This window comes from Octopus bimaculoides, chromosome 3 (genome assembly GCF_046866305.1).
Source record: "Octopus bimaculoides isolate indiv1 chromosome 3, ASM4686630v1, whole genome shotgun sequence".
Taxonomy (NCBI): Eukaryota; Metazoa; Mollusca; class Cephalopoda; order Octopoda; family Octopodidae; genus Octopus; species Octopus bimaculoides.
In genome coordinates, this window is record NC_142930.1 from 2653112 (window position 1) to 2658572 (window position 5461).

The 5461-nt window shown below is 35.3% G+C and overlaps 1 pseudogene; it reads right to left on the reverse strand.

The window, feature by feature from the left end:
• Positions 1 to 1870: 1870 nt before the first annotated feature.
• LOC149136429 (signal recognition particle RNA) lies at positions 1871 to 2142 on the reverse strand (annotated as a pseudogene).
• Between the last annotated feature and the right edge of the window lie 3319 nt (positions 2143 to 5461).

The window sequence follows — 5461 nt, forward strand, 5'->3', positions numbered from 1 at the left end:
TGAAGCACGCTTCATATTCAAGGCTCCGATGAAGCTATAAGGACTGAGTCCACTGTGTCTTATAGCAGAAACAGCAGTAAGCTAGTGACGTTCATAATAACCGTTTATTCCTTTGTCACCTCATATTCTAAGATATATATATATTGCCAGCACTCCACCCGGATTACTACTGGATATTCTGACTCTACTTTCACGGATTTCACCGGACTCTTTCATTGATTTAAAATCGCTCCAATATACCACCACTTTTGAACTATTTTGAACTCTTCGAACCATTCAACTTTCAGATTTTTCATACCATTCGCCATGCTTGACCGCAAAATCTACAGGTTTTTTTCCCCTTCTCTCTGCTTATTTTCTGTTATTCCTTTCTGTTGAAGAGCGTAGACTAGAAACGTAAAAGACTTTCTCACTTACCCTAGCGTCAAACTAATATACCTGGTTGTTGTTTATACACCTGCCTTCGTCTTTTGTTTTTCTATAAATTTCAACTATATATATATATATATATATGGTCGCTTCATTTTGACAGGTAATAGTCGTTACAATGAATCTGTACCCTCTCGATATTTCTCGTGACATCTGTGTTCTCTGTGATGACTCTAAAGAAAGGGAGTCGACCTTCAAGTCTTCAAACAGCTAAGATTGAAAATTTCTCCAGTGTTTCTATGCATTACTTGTGGTATGGTAACCTTAGACGTTTTATGTGTTTTCGTTTCTGTTAGTCCGACAGATGTTTCCATATATCACACAGCTGTCGTTACCATGAATAGGTGGAAAATCATTGTTAGATACATCTTGTTTTTGCAGGTTACATGACGTATGTATACATAAACGTATATATAACGTATATATATATATATATATATATATATATATATATATATATATATATATATATATATATATATATATATATAATGTTTGTACGTATACATAAACACACACATAAACGCACACACACACACACACACACACACATATAAAACAGGTCCAAATATTGATATTTTGATGTTTTGTATGCATTTGATACACGCGTTTCGCGTAGTTATGTGAGAGAGTACTTACGTAGCCTCCTCAAGCAAGTCGCTTTATTTCATTGATTTGCACTACTTTACCCGTAACTCAATCTCATGAGCATTACCATATTATTATGCAATAATATATACAACCATTGATAAACGAGGTATACAACCATTGATGCAAACACAGTCTCGAAGGTGGATTCTTCCTAATCATTCATAACCGTTCTTTGCTGTGGAAACTTGACTTATTAATTCAGACATAATATGTTTGCGTTTAAATTATCCAGTGTGTGTTTCTCTTTTAAGATGTTAGGGGATAATCCAAAGGAAGATTTGGCATATATTTGTGACAAACAAATAACGCAGTGATGCTAAACGCTGTATTCAACAGTCTTGTGGTACAATTTGATCTTGTCTATTCTTTTATTCTTTTACTTGTTTCTATGATTTGACTGCGGCCATGCTGGAGCACCGCCTTTAGTCGAGCAAATCAACCCCAGGACTTATTCATTGTAAGCCTAGAACTTATTCTATCGGTCTCTTTTTGCCGAACCGTTAAGTTACGGGGACGTAAACACACCAGCATCAATTGTTGGGGGGGGGGGACAAACACAAACACATACATACATACACACATACATACACACACACACATATATATCTATACATGCATGTATACGATGGGCTTCTTTCAGTTTCCCTCTACCAAATCCACTCACAAGGCTTTGGTTGGCCCGAGGCTATAGTAGAAGACACTTACCCAAGATGCCACGCAGTGGGACTGAACTCAGAACCATGTAGTTGGTAAGCAAGCTACTTACCACTCCTGCGCCTATATTTCTCTTAAAGGTTGGAGTTCAGTTATATCGAACAGGCTGCCAGCCGACGACTATTCACAGGCGAGATCCCACTACTGCTCGACAAGGGGTCTTTGCCTGCTGCGTCTCCGCTCTGGGCTGAAGCGACCCTCCTGGTGCCGATGAGTCCTCTCTCCAGCACCATATTGATGCCGAGTTTAGCGCGGACATCCCATCGCCATAAAAGACCGACTACCAGGACTCTTATCTGCAAACCAACCAAGCCTCCGGGTGGCTGGATTACAGGAGCATCCCCCGTCGCCCAGTACTAGTTGTCTACTGGAAACTAACGAGGGAACTTCACTGGATTTTACTGATGCCAGTCTTTGGAAATTACAGACACTAAACTCAAAGTTCGATGACCTCTTCCTCCCCTTCCCCCAGCAATAATGAGTAAAATAGTAATAATAATAATAATAATGGTAATAATAATAATAATAATAATAATAATAATAATAATAATAATAATAATAATAATAACAACAATGATAATAATAACATTAATAATGGTTTTGTAATTTTTCCAAAAGAGCAGCCATTTTGGGGGAGGGGACTAGTTGATTATACCGACCCCAGTGTTCAACTGGTACTTAATTTATCGACATCCCCCCACACACGAAAAGATAAAAGGCAAAGTCGACCTCGGCGGAATTTGAACTCAGAACGTAAAGACAGACGAAATACCGCTAAGCATTTCGCCCGGCGTGCTAATGATTTTGCTATTTCGCCAAATGATGAAAATAATCTACTACTACTACTACTACTACTACTACTACTACTACTACTACTACTACTACTACTACTACGACGACGACGACGACGACGACGACGACGACGACGACGACAGCGGCGATTACTACTTCCACTATTATTTGTCCGTACTCCCTCGCCTCCTCCTACTACTACTTGTAGTCACCGCGCCTTGTTATAGTCCGCCATATTTATATATCTTTATTATCCCACCCCTCCATCCCGAGACATTATGACTTACAAACATGTCACTTGTTTTAAACGAGGCAGTATATCATCCTATAATTAGCATAATTATATGTAATATATGACAGTATATTACATTTTATGTGGAGACAAATACATTTGACGTTGAACATTATGGATAAACTGGATGAGAGTTTGAGCACTTCATATCTCTATTCTCCCAATCTCTCTGGCACACACAGATACTCAAATTAACACACACACACACACACACACACACACACACACACACACACACACACACACACACACACACACACACACATATATATATATATATATATATATGTATACGTAAATGTCGGACAGTGAGAATGAGTGCTCAACACCGCATTGGGCGTTCTGTAATCTAAAAAGATTTTCAAAAATCGTTAGTTTCAAAGTGAGAATCACTATTTTTGTAATCCTTAATGTCTTGTTTGTTTCGCCATTAAAACAACCAGTTGCTCACACAGCCGGCACATACCATTTTGCGAGCAACAAGGAGAGTACAAGATGACAGTCAGCCAAAACCGTCGCTATGCTGTCTCTCTTCTTTCCTCTCTCTGTAGGGTTAATAATCTTAATCTTCACTTAGTTTCTCATTCAAAGTCCATTTCATATAGACATACATACATCTTTCCCTTTCTTTCTCTGTTCTTTTCACTTTATCTTCTTTCAATTTCTGCTTTCTTCAAATAAAATTTTTACGGATACAACTGCTTACAAAATAGGGATTAATGTATAATTTCTTTCTATGTTCATAATTTTTTGTTTACAATATTGGGAAAATTATGCCACCAAAGAAAAGACATAATCTTTCCAGAAACAAGTATAAAGCAAGGAGGATTGTAGAAAACCGAAGGAAAGAGTCTGACGAGAGAAGCTAGATGAGATTTTCTTAACATCAGAAAATGCATGTTGCAGCACTTAATGCTGGATCATTAAATCAATGTTTTAATGATTAGACAGAGGTCCAATAGAACAGCTCTCAGAAACAGACTACGTACAAATTCGTTCTTCACAACTCCCGAAGCTGTTGTCAGATATGATCCATCCCGTTCTTATAAAAATAATAACTCTGTCCAAATTGGTGTGCTAAACACAAATTGTCTTTTCTGTAGATGTAACATTGCCAGCACTACCAGCTCCTTCTCAACCTCTTATGGATCTTCTAGAAGGCATTTCCATCCAGTCAAATGATTTTTTGAACAATCTCAGACAATACAACTCTGCAAATGACATCGTTTGGTGCATCTAAGAAGGTAGATAAACATTGATTTTACGACGACGTCAAAGTTCAAGGGCAAGTCTATCACCTCATTGGTTCCCTGTTACCCACAAATGAACAACCGCAGTTCCTCCAAATTTACTTTATGAGTGATGTTGGACAACAAACCCGAAGGAGGTGTCAACATTTCAGATGACGGGTCGTGTGCTGCAAAAGAGAGTATACCCACTGATAGCTTCTCGGTACATTCAAAAATCACATGACCCCCACAGGTTAGGGCCTGAAATACTCCAAACGGACGCACAGCATGTTGCTTAGTCGAATTAGCCCATCATTTACTCCACAAATGTTTTGTTGTCAATGCTGCACTTTACCATATCACCTGTTTCAACATAACTATAATATATTATATACAAACTATGCCATTTTAATCCCGAGCAACATCGGGTGTCTATGCTAGTATATATATACATATACATATATATATATATATATATATATATATATATATATATATATATATATATATATATATATATATATATATATATATAAACATTGATCATGGAACAAACATCAAATTCGAGTCAATGACTTTATATAACATCATGCTTCCATACATTTGATCATATATAAATATTACCAAGGCCTTCAACATATAAAGAATACATATATAAAAAAAACACAGAAGGTAAAAAAATATATATGCACATAAAAATACAAATATATGGAATGACCTACCAAGAAGGTATATACAGTCGATTGTATATACCTTTTCTTGATAGACCGTTCCATATATTTAGTTTTTCATATGCTTATATATATTTTTTTATCTTCTGTGCTTTTATATATGCATTTCTTTTATATGTTGAAGGCCATAGTTATGTTTATATATGATGAAAAGTATGGAAGCATGATGTTATATAAAGTCATTGACTCGAATTTGATGTTTGTTCCATGATCAATGTTTATATATATATATATATATATATATATATATATATATATATATATACTACATATCAGTACATGTAGGGATAAGCAAGTTAGACAGTTCAATATATAAAGTATATTAAATACATGAAATACAAAAAATGTATGTATACACATGAAAGGTCGAACTTTTTACTTCTATACTTGCTCAAGTTTAAATCTCTTGAACACTACTAAGTGTAGTCTATACGGAGAATATCTGACTCTCTTCTATGAATTATATACATTCATGTATATTATATATATATATATATATATATATATATATATATATATATATATATATATATATATATATATATATATATATATATATATATATGTCTGTGTATGTGTGTGTGTACTTCACCATGAAATCTTTTTAATATAAAAACCAATTC